General features: G+C 37.5%; 2 pseudogenes; both read right to left on the bottom strand.

Annotated features, from left to right (window-relative positions):
- Positions 1-3,116: 3,116 nt before the first annotated feature.
- The window catches only part of LOC107669853 (NACHT, LRR and PYD domains-containing protein 12-like), a 25,359-nt pseudogene continuing 15,909 nt past the window's right edge, over positions 3,117-12,566 (bottom strand).
- LOC107669881 (NACHT, LRR and PYD domains-containing protein 3-like) overlaps positions 12,357-12,566 on the bottom strand; it is a 2,725-nt pseudogene continuing 2,515 nt past the window's right edge.

The raw sequence follows: 12,566 nt of genomic DNA on the forward strand, positions 1-12,566 counted from the left end.
CTTAAATTAATTAAACTCTGACACCGTTTCAGATAAAGCTATCAAATCAACTGTAAAATATTCAGAATATTATTCCCTATAATGCACAGGGCTAATTTATCTATTGAAAGCATATGAAAAATAGAGATGCAAAAGCCTTTAAGTTCCATCTGAAATTTTCTTCTAAAATGAGCATTTGTATCACGCTCCCATGTTTAGGTAAAGCACTTTCACTTTAATGGCAATCAATGTTATTTTCTTTGTGAAATGGCTGAATATAAATGTCTAATCTCAGGGAAAAAAAGGTACAACGTTGTCACTTAAGGTACAAAAGTAAAAAAAATATTATTATTATTTTTTTCACATTAACTTGTGCATATTAGTACCTTAAAGGGACATATTAATACTTTAAAGTTCCCGTGAACTGGAATTTGCAACCGGCTTTGCTTCAGTGCTGTGACGTATTTCCAAGTGACACTAAATAGAGGGCAGGGTTTTGTGTTTGCACACCTCCTCTCCATCTCTCGCTCATAGCAGACTAACGGTTGGATGTTTTTTTATTTTTTATAGTTCCATCACATAAACATACAAGGCAAATATAAGGCAATGTCATACAGTTTAAAGCATGTAAAACAGAAAAAATAAAAAATTTAACAAACATATATAAAAAAATATTAACAAAATAAAAATACCTGTATAAAAAAGCACTATATAACATTACGGCAGTTACATAAATATGAAAAGCTTTAGAATTTTTATTGTTTTTATAAGCTTCTTATTTTGTGATATCATATTAGAAAGAGTTTCAAAATATATTTTAAGACCAGTGTTACAAAAGGTAATATGATGGTTTATTTTTATTTTTATAATTTTTTTTACTTGTATATAAAGCTTTGATAAGATAATTAACAGAATAATAATTTTGTTTATCAGAAAAATTATGGGTTTTAAAAACCATTTAAAATATCATGAAGTTGTAAATTGAGGGCTTTGTTTATTTGTTTATTTTTAGGTCTATTTTAAAGTCAACCCTAAATGAAATAGAAAATCGCCAATAGAAAAATAAATGTTCAATATCTTCAACTGATATGTTACAAAAGGAACACTTATCACAAACACTTATGAGTATATCTGCTAACAGCGGCATTTATAGGATGACATAATTATTAAAGTTCTTATGTTACTTTATTATAAAAAAAAATATTTATATGGTAATATCCAAATGCTATGCCATGGCATACAAAGAGGTTTAAGTCATATTGATCAAATATGTATTCAGTACTGTATATAAAAACAATAAAGGCATAATCTGAAAAAACAAGCCTTGTGCATTAAAGTGAATATTTAGAGATTTGTATAGTTGTTTTGATACCTTTATCTCAAACTGTGTCAGAGTTTAATTAATTTAGGTGGGTACAGTATATAAAACATTTAAAAAAAAAAATGGTTTCAGTGCTATATATAAAAACAATAAAGGCATAATCTGACAAACCAAGACTTGTGCATTATAGGGAATAATATTCTGAATATTTTACAGTTGTTTTGATACCTTTATCTCAAACTGTGTCAGAGTTTAATTAATTTAGGTGGGTACAGTATATAAAACATTTAAAAAAAAAAATGGTTTCAGTGCTATATATAAAAACAATAAAGGCATAATCAGGAAAACCAAGACCTGTGCATTATAGGGAATAATATTCTGAATATTTTACAGTTGGTTTGATACCTTTATCTCAAACTGTGTCAGAGTTTAATTAATTTAAATGGTTAATTTTTTTTTTTTAATTCCTAGAAATTAAGCCTTGTGCAACATAAAGGGCATATATTTATGTCTATCTGAGTTAGTTTGGGCTCAAAACATAAAAGCTGCAAAGAGTTTAATTGGCAAAAAACCCGAATGTCTAATGAATGTCAAACGTCAAACTAACTTTACCGCCGTAAGCTGGAATGCTTTGTTCCAAAATCCAAAAGGACAGCGAAAGTAAACAAAACTATGAGGTGTAACAAAAGGTGTGTTCTGTGAAATGTGGGGTCTTCTATTCTCCATCCAACCGCTAAAAAAGTTATTTAATTCTAAATAAGATAGAGCAGTTATTCCAAATAGATATATTATGTGGAGTGAAACTTGCAGTAAGCAATGATTTGATTAAAACATTCATTCAAGTGGACATTTTTGTAAAAACGAAATCGCAACACAAAAGAAATTAAGTTTCACCGAAAAAAATTGGTAACAAAAAAAAACTGTAATCGTTTATTGTACTTTAATAACTTTATTGTCTTGTCAGAAAAGTGAAGAAAACAACAGGATAGATGCAAAGACTCCACTTTTGTATTCAACCAAAAATGAAAATTGTTCAGCCATCTGTCCGCTTTAATAGATAATTTTGACAGATCAACATATATTAAATAAGTAAATAATAAAATGTTATAAATAAATGTTCAGTGAAATCATTTGCGTTATCTTTGTTGCTCTCTGCTGTTAGGTATATTTAATAATAATAATAATAATAATAATAATAAAAGCACCTATCTCTTCTCAAAGTACAACTTGTAAAACATTTTCTAAATTCATATTGAAGTTACAATTTAACATTTAAAATATTTATTTCTCTTCAGAAGTCAAACTCTTTATGCTCTCGTAAACAAAACTTGTCACCTTCTCCTAAATTTATATTAAAAGTAAATATGTAAAAAAGTGCTACACTGATAAATGGATCTAATTCACCAATTATAATAAATAAACTGTCTGTATTGCACAATACATCTCTTATATACACTGTCTATGGCTTGTTGATTAAAATGTTTTACTTTTGTCACTTCCTTGCAGTATATATTCGATTTTACAGTACCATCATCTACATTGTAATCAATATCTGGCAAATTCAAAAGAATCCCAAATTGCTGACATTGCTTTTAAACACCCATTCATGGGCCATCAAATACAAAATTGAGCCTTAAATTAAACATTAAATTCAGGTCCTATAGTAAATCATAGTGTAAATCTGATGACATCAGTAATTCAAAAGAACAGACCCACAAAAGATAAAAACAAGAATGTGATGTGAACCCTGTGTCTCTGTGTCTTGAGTCTCTGTTGATTGTGTGACTGTGTGTCTCTGTAGCGGCTCCTTATTCACCCTCAGCTGATCCTTATTCACCATCAGCTGATCCTGAGGAAACTGGACTGACGTCTAAATACTGAGAGTCCTACAATAAAACACATGAGTATGAGACATACTGCGGTCACATCACATCAGCAGATCCATTTCAGAAAAAAACTGAGATATTAATTAATACAGTAAATGATTAACAACTCTCTATCACTTTCATACAGATATTCATATATTCATAAATCTATTAATTAAAATTCATAGATTAGTCACATCACAGAATTAAACTTTTTTCTTGTTTAAAGTACAGAGACTAAAGTGGAGTTGAATTATCATCTTATATTCTCCAATCACACACGTATAAGGCCTGTTACTAAACTTGGGTGATTGTAAAAGCTTAAAAAATACACTCACAATAGTATAATGTCTCCAGTTTATAATGTGAATCATCCTTCAGATCAGAGAGCAACTTCACACCTGATTGTTCTAGTTTATTTCCAGACAGATCCAGATCTCTCAGGTGTTCAGGGTTTGATCTCAGAGCTGAAGCCAGAGCAGCACAACCTTCAACTGTGATGCTACAATAACACAACCTGAAGAGAACAATGACACAATGTGAATTTACACTTACATTTAGTAGACGCTTTTATCCAAAGCGACTTATGCTGGGTACACACCATAAGATAATCGGGCTCATTTTGGGCAGATTTCTCCCCTTCCGACAATCCTAGGTAATGTCCCGATTATCTTGGTGGTTCTAAAGATTATTTTATCAGATTTTCCTGTGGTGTGAGGTGTGTTAAGAGTGACTGAATCTGCTCAGAAGAACGTCGGAGGCGCCCCGATCACGAATCGTAAATATTCAACATGTTGAACATTTACGTTCAGAAATCCTGATGTGTGGTGGGAAACCCGAGGACAAACGCACATACGATCTGGAGATCATATGACCACTCAGAAAGCTAGCTGACAGAAGACGGAAACATAACAAATGCAGTCATGCCACAGCACAAAGTTAAATGGATTTGGACAGCAGAGATGGAGGATCAGCTTCCCTCCGTCTCCACGACTTCACCCAAACCCTTTTCTATTTTTATTTTATTTATTTTTTTTGTCAAAATCATTCCAAACACTATCATCGCAATTTCTTCCTGCCAATCGTCCGACATGTTTATTCTCAAGTCTCGAGAGAATTCCTGTGTTCACAGTCGGGACTGGTTGAAAATCTGTTGAGTGGTGTGCTGTCTTTGTCACATCGCGGCACACCACATACCATAGGAGCAAAACGATTTTGTTCGGTGTTCCTCATGTTTGTGGTCTCTCACATTTTGAAAATCATATAAGATTTTAAAAATCTTTTAGTGTGTACCCAGCATTACAAATGAGGACAATAGAAGTAATCAAAACCAACAAAAGAGCAATAATATGTAAGTGCTATGACAAGTCTTGGTTAGTCTAACGCAGTACACGTAGCAAGTTTTTTTTTTTATAATAAATAAAAAGAAAACAAGTAGACAGAATAGAAAAAGAAAAGAGAACGCTAGTGTTAGAGGGTCATTTTTTTAAATAAAAAAGAAAACAGGTAGTTAGAATAAAAATAGAGTAGAGTGCAAGTGTTAGAGGGACAAGGTTTTTTTTAATAAAAAAAAAAAGAAAACAAGCAGATAAAATAGAATAGAGTGCTAGAGTTAGAGGGTCAAGTGTAGATGGAAGAGATGTGTTTTTAGCAGTTTCTTGAAGATGGCTAAGGACTCAGCTGCTCGGATTGAGTTGGGCAGGTCATTCCACCAGCAGGGAACTGTTAAGGTATAAGTCTGTGAAAGTGATTTTGTGCCTTTTTTGGGTGACACTAAAATGCGCCATTCACTTGTAGAACGCAAGCTCCTGGAGGTAACATAAGTCTGAAGTAGTGAATTTAGGTAAAGGGGTGCAGAGCCAGTGGTTGCTTTGCAGGCAAACATCAATGCCTTGAATTTTATGTGAGTAGCTAATGGTAGCCAGTGCAAATTGATGAACAGAGGTGTGACATGCGCTCTTTTCGGCTCATTAAAGACTAATCTTGCAGCCGCATTCTGGATTAGCTGTAGAGGTTTGATAGAGGTTATATACACTTTCATCAGAACATACTAAGTTCCCTGCATGTTTTGTTGAATTTTTTTTATTTTCTCCTGCATGACTCAGCGGATGCGCGATCTATTGCCGGATTCACACATACTGTGTGAACCCGTGTGTTTTCATTTCGACGCCCATATATTACTCAAACAGATTCTAGGAGCATGCTGTGCGGATGGTGCGCAACTCGCGTCTCTGCAACTGAAGTGAAACTGCCTCACTCATGGATGTGTGAATCCGCTACGGAGCGTCAGCCTTGCGCTTTCCCATTGTACTTTGCAGCCGTTGGCAATCAAGAAAGGGGCAGAGTGTAAACGAGTGAGTTTGTAAGTTTTATTTTCAGTTCAAATCATCACAAAACTATGTAGCTATATACAGTGCTTAAAGGGGTCATATGATGCGATTTAAATTTTTCCTTTCTCTTTGGAGTGTTACAAGCTCTTGGTGCATAAAGAAGATCTGTAAAGTTACAAAGACTAAAGTCTCAAATTCAAAGAGATATTCTTTATAAAAGTTAAGAGTCAACCACGCCTACCTAAAACGAAATAATGTGTTTTTTGAACCTTAAACCGCATAAACACATTTCATTACACCAAATACACAAAATAATGTTCTTTTTAGCAACATCATATGACCCCTTTAACAAATCTATAAGACCCCCTGTTAAAAATTGTATTGTCATTTATTAGGCAAATAACAAACGGAAACAACTAAATAGTCTTTTTTCACACATAATAACCAACAAACTTGTATTAAACAAAGAAATTATTTTGGTAATCACCAATACTGTTAGTTTAGGGCAGCTGTGGCACAAACCTTTCATTTTGTGGTGGTCTAATAAAAATGTTAAATAAGTGAATGAAAAATGAGCTGAGGACAACAATGGCTCTAAAAAGACTATCCACACTTTCTTTGTTGGTCATAGAGTCTGAAGTGATTAACAGATGGATTATTATTATACCTGTAACAGTTGGCTAAACTAAATAATTTACACTGTAAATTATTTTCTTTTTACACTGTAAAAAGTGGTAACCTGATCTTGTATGGATTTTTCTACTTGAGCAAACACTTAAAAAGATTTCTGTAACCTTCTGTTATCAGATAATTTCATTATTTCAAAATGTTGTTAAAAATAATAATAATAACAGTTAATGTAAATTATCACATGAAGCACATTTCATTTATTTATTTATGTTTATTGTTTGTTTGTTTTTGGGAGGGGGGGCACTCTGGGTGTCATTGCCAAGGGGCACCGAAGAGTTTTCATCCGCCACTGACCATTACATATCATTTATTAACTCTTGTGATCAAATACATAACTGCGTCATGTTTGGTCTCATCTGACAGCTTATAAATGGATAAGAAATGGGATGAATATTATTCAGTGTCTTAAAGTACTGTACAATGTAAGAACTATTGCTTACACATGTATTGAGAACATGTTAATGAGCTTCATTTCCTCCAGATCATCACCCATATACCTCCAGCTTTTTGGTCTTTGGTGTTTGTATTTCACTTTGCTCTACTTTCCTTCTTAATGCTTTGCTAAGGATTTAAGAGGAAAAGGAAACTGCAGATATGTGTTTCCATACAGTGTTTGGCTCATATATTTAAGAGTGTTACTTAATCAACTTTGTTTGTTAAGAGAGCTAAACCAACACATTTAGATTGTTGAACTCAATCTCTGAGTTAGTCATCCTCTGCAGTAGGGTGCAGAGGCCCTGGATCACTATTTTACACTTTATTGTCATCTGAACACGGAGGTTAATTTTTTTGTTTTAAGTTCTAAGTATCTTCAAACAATAAGATGTTACATATTAAAGGGGTCATATGATGCTATTTTAAAGATCATTATTTTTTTAACATAATAACAAAACAACAAACAAAACGTGGGGAAGTCGTGGCCTAATGGTTAGAGAGTCGGACTCATAACCCAAAGGTTGCGGGTTCGAGTCTCGTTTTGCTTTCGCACTGAAACACACAGCGTCTCCCTGACATGGCTGCATCAACACTACTGCTTTCCTGAAACCACGCCTTCTTTTCTTTGCGTGCACATTTGGATGGCATTATGCTAATATTTCCACATAGTGACGTAGATATGTGGGGGCGTGTTAGAACGAGCCGTTTTTAGGTAGGCGTGGTTGACTCTTAAATTTTATAAAGAATATCTCTTTGGATTTGAGACTTTAGTCTTTGCAACTTTACAGATCTTCTTTATGCACCAAGAGCTTGTAACACTCCAAAGAGAAAGGAAAACTTGAAATCGCATCATATGACCCCTTTAACAAATTTGAGGTTACTTATACTGGAGTCAGAAAATAATTAAAGTAAGCACAACATTGGTTTAAAATATCAGCGTACACTGTGGATTTTAGTCTTCATGTCTTACTGAGGACATGTGTGACCATTAAAGAGATGATCTTACCCAAGTATCTCCAGTTCACAGTGAGGATCTTCAAGTGCAGAACAGAGATCTTTCACGCCCAAGTCTCCTATTTTATTCCCAGACAGATTCAGATCTCTCAGGTGTGAGGGGTTTGATCTCAGAGCTGAAGCCAGAGCAGCACAACCTTCATCTGTGAGACCACAGACATTTAACCTGCAGAGAACAATGACACAAGAGTCTTCACTCTTTCAGATTAGACCAGTCCAGTGAAAGAGAAAGTGAAAGTGACATGACGTGTGTCCCATACAAATGCTCTGCATTTATCCTATGTGAACACACACACACACACTGTGAACACACACCCGGAACAGGTGGGCAGCCATTTTTTTGCGGCTGCCGGGGAGCAGTTGGGGGTTCTGTGCCTTGCTCAAGGGTCTCACCTCAGTCGTGGTATTGAGGGTGGAAGAGAGTGCTGTAAATTCACTCCCCCCCATCTACAATAACCTTTGGGTTACAAGTCCAACTCTCTAACCATTAGGCCACGACTGCACAAAATAAGATCATAAAATAGTCTAATTCAAGCAGGATAAATATTTCTTAAAAGCACTATTTTGATGCAAAATCTGTTTTATAGTGATACTATTCATTACATGGCTAAGTTTTACTATGTTACAATATTTCAAAAACAGTCACTGCAGAAGGATAATGATGATGAACAGTAAGAATGAATCCAGCATGTTCTTTATTTTTTAAGAGTCAGTTCTGACTGTTTTGAGCTCAAGTCTTTTAAAGTCTAGAGACTGAAATGTTGATTGTGTGTCAGTGTGACTCTCAGTCCTGCAGTATTCTGTTACTGAGGAGCAGCTCATGTGTTCAATCATTTACAGCTCAATCAGCTGAACTCACAGCAGCAGAAAGAGGCTGAACACATCAGATATACTTTACATTGTGTTTTATGTGTGAGAGTCATATATGATCTTACTGCAGTATCTCCAGTTTACAGTGAGGATCCTCCAGTACAACAGAGAGCAGATTCACTGAATTTCCCATTTCATTCCCAGACAGATTCAGTTGTCTCAGGTGTGAGGGGTTTGATCTCAGAGCTGAAGCCAGAGCAGCACAACCTTCATCTGTGAGACCACAATCACTTAACCTGTAGAAAGATGAAAATTATAGTTGTAAACACTATGAACTGAAAATAACTCCAAACACCACAGTGGCTGTCTCTGACTAGAACACCGTGGTTGTGGCGGTGAAGCCAAGTTACAGTGTGGTCCCTGTAATAAAAAAAAAGCAAACAACTGTGAGCATGCTGATATCAGGAACAGCTATACTATTAACATCAGCTATCACTAATACTAATATTTTCCACTCAAAACAGAAAATAAGATGGTATTTTTATGTGATGAATCTTGATGCTTTGTTTTATTGAGGTGATGGGGGCATTTACATGTTCATGCAACTCACATGGATGATTACCGTTATAAATAGCCAGCACTGCACGTGGCTATGACCACATTACAGATAATGAGCTCAGACGAGAATGACTGCACCTCTCATTGTTTTCATATGGATTACATAATCAGAGAATATTTGTTTTCCATTTGAATTGGTTCATTTACAAGTAGACATTTCAAGCTTTCTATGGACATATTTATCATGCCTGTGAGGTTCTCTGCAGTCTGAGATGGCAGAAAGCACATCTTGTTTGTTTTCTTTATTTTACAAGACACAAGGTTTTGATGTTATTGTGAGTGTGCACACATACAAGTAGCACCTTTAGAGTTTTGAATGGCATATTACTTTGATCTGTATGACCAAAAATGACTGAGCATTTTAATGACCGAGTTCTTTCTTCTGCTGGATAAAATGCACATGACTGTGCCCAGGGCTCCAGACAAAAAAATAAATTAAGGAGCCATTGGCTCCTATAAGAAACAAAATTAGGCGCCAAATGATTTTTTTAGGTGCCACAGAATAAACGTCTATTATTATTATTTTTTTAACACTTTAACATTTCAGTCATACTGTCATGTGTTTATGTCTCATCTTTTCTTGTCTTTATCAGCATTTTAATCCATATTGTAGATGTCCTGGGAACTAAGGTTCACTTAAATTGGGAACTAAATGTCTTTTCCAAATTTAGAACTATATACAGTCTCAAAGAATTGATTACACAGAATCTGTGTCAATATCACGGATCATAATTATTTCAGCATCACTTAGTTATTGAGTGTAGTTTGGGCTCCTCCTCAAAGCATCCTATAAATGTTGTCATATGTCCTGCACACATCCAGTCTGTTTTTCTTTATTAGTAACATGCAATTATATAAGAGGTGTTGAATTTTACCTTTAGCTCCTTCTTTCTTATGTCAACAGGTTAAATAAAAATATGAATATGCAATATAGCGCATTATGACGAGTGGGGCAGGGCCGAGAGCCGTGGGAGCGGAGTGAGGCCGGTGGAGTAAATGATGATGAACAACACCTGCGCCACTCACCGGTCTCGAGTCCCACAGAGGAGCTCTGGAAGGATAAAAGGAGGAGCGACGACAGTGCAAGACGAGAGAGCACAAGGCCTGGACTTTATGTTGTTGTTTTATTATGTTTTATGCGGCAGTCGTCCGAGAGGGGCTGCCGCTTTTACTTTAGCTTTGTGGATGTTCATTTGTTTATTAAAGTTTTGTGTTTAAATGTTCACCGGTTCCCGCCTCCTTCTTCCCGATCTACGAACTTCTTTACATTGGTGCCGAAACCCGGGAGGAAGGAGGGACACGCTGCCAGAGAGCCCTCGCTGCTGAGGGGGATCGCGGTGCTGAGGAGATCGGGCAGCAGGAAGAAGCGGAGACTGCCGGAGGCTGCCCGAGGCGGTGGTGCTGGAACGATGGAAGACGAGGTGGGACGGAGGGCTCGCTGCCGCGCTCCTGGGTCGAGGAGGGGTGGCTGCCGTCCACCATGATTGGGGAGGAGCAGGGAACGGGGGACATGCTGCCGGCTGCCCTCAACAGGAGGAGCCATCGCCGTCCGCCAGGAGGCGGGGGAGCGTCAGGCCGTCCACCAAAGATGTCCAGTACCATCGCATGGCACCGCGAGTGAGAGCCTCTCAGCTGGTTGAGGACCAAGCGGCAGTGTGTCCGGGAACCGGACCGAGATTTATTTATTTTTTTCTTCTCTCTCCCCTCTCGTCTCTGTCTCTCCTCATCCTTCCGTCTCCTTTTCTCTCGCCTCATGTCATTTCTCTTATGGCTAGTAATGCATTCTCACTTTGTGGGGGGTCTGATACTTGATGACGTGTCAAGCACCGCCTTTTCAGGTGACCGTCCTCTGGCTTACAGGGCCTCACTGTGAGTGTATTGGGCAATCGGGTAGGTGTCCATATCTCCCATAGGTGGATCTCGAACACGAGATGATGAAAGAGAACAATAGGTTACTGTTTGTAACCCCGGTTCTCTGAAACATCGAGTGGAGAGATCCACCAAGTTTGCCCCGCTTGCTGCACGAGAACGCTTGCTGCACGGCGTTACGAATAGTAACCTATTGTTCACGCATTAACAGAACACAGCATTTAGACTAAAGATCTTGATAACAGGAAGCCATAGTATCGATTATGAACGAATTGTTAACGATATATTGTTAATGTCTACACAGCTGACAGTTTTACCTGTTGTAGTTTGTTTAAGTTGCACACAAAATAGTCACTGCTTTTCTGCACTTTTACTTCATGCGTCTCCGTCATTTTCGATCTCTCTCATGCCGCCACAACTGGAGCTGATTTCAGCAGGTGTCAGCGCTGCTGTTCGGCAGAGATGAGGACTGTTTGAAAGTCTTTTTTCCACTAAAACTTTGAGGCGCATCGTCTCAGTCTAATACGTCAACATAACAAAAGATGTGATCGCAAAACAATCATCCACAGCTCTCTGATGCAGAGCAAATAATGAAACATCTGATGAATTTTGTCGAAACAAGTCCCTAACTTTAGACCGCAAACTCAGTTTGTTGATTTGGTCAAACACATTTCTGTTGTGGTTTGTACAGGAGAGGTGCACATATAGAGCCGCTAGATGTTCCTGAATGCTCAGATGAACAAAGCAGAAGACTTTCCCCTGATACAAGCCAAACTCCTCTCTGAAGATCTGAGTGCACAATCCTGAGTACACTGATGCTTCTGTCACATCAATGCCACACTCTCTCAGGTCTTCCTCATAGAAGATCACATTGCCTTTCACAAGCTGCTGAAAAGCCACTTTCCCCAGTTTGAGGATCATGTCTTCATCCGTCACGTTCTTCTCATAGTCCTTCTCATGTTTAATGTTGGTCTGAAGGATCAGGAAGTGTGTGTACATTTGAGTGAGAGTCTTGGGAATCTCTCCACTCTCTTCTCGACTCAACATCTTCTCGAGAACAGCGGCTGAGATCCAGCAGAACACTGGGATGTGGCACATGATGAAGAGGCTCCTTGATGACTTCAGGTGTGAGATGATTGTATTGGCCAGACTCTGATCACTGATTCTCTTCCTGAAGTATTCCTCCTTCTGTGGCTCATTGAAGCCTCGTACCTCTGTCACTCGATGGACACACTCAGAGGGGACGAGATCAGCTGCTGCTGGTCTGGAGGTGATCCAGATGAGAGCAGAGGGAAGCAGATTCCCCACAATGAGGTTCCAGTGGAACAGATTGATGGATTTCTCTGGAGAGTCAATGGTCCTGATCTTCATCTTGATGTACTCAACTGTTTTCTCGTTGCAATCAGAGCTGCTTCTTGGCTGTTTCATTAGTCCTTGTAGGAGAATCTGATGAGACTTTAGTGACAGACCCAGAAGAAACCGCAGGAAAAGATCCAGATGTCCATTTTTACTCTGTAGAGCCTCATCCACAGCTCTCTGATGCAGAGCAAATAATGAAACATCTGATGAATTTTGTCGAAACAAGTCCCTAACTTTAGACCGCAAACTCAGTTTGTTGATTTGGTCAACCACATT

This window comes from Sinocyclocheilus anshuiensis, unplaced genomic scaffold (genome assembly GCF_001515605.1).
Source record: "Sinocyclocheilus anshuiensis isolate Anshui unplaced genomic scaffold, SAMN03320099.WGS_v1.1 scaffold272, whole genome shotgun sequence".
NCBI classification, from domain to species: domain Eukaryota; kingdom Metazoa; phylum Chordata; class Actinopteri; order Cypriniformes; family Cyprinidae; genus Sinocyclocheilus; species Sinocyclocheilus anshuiensis.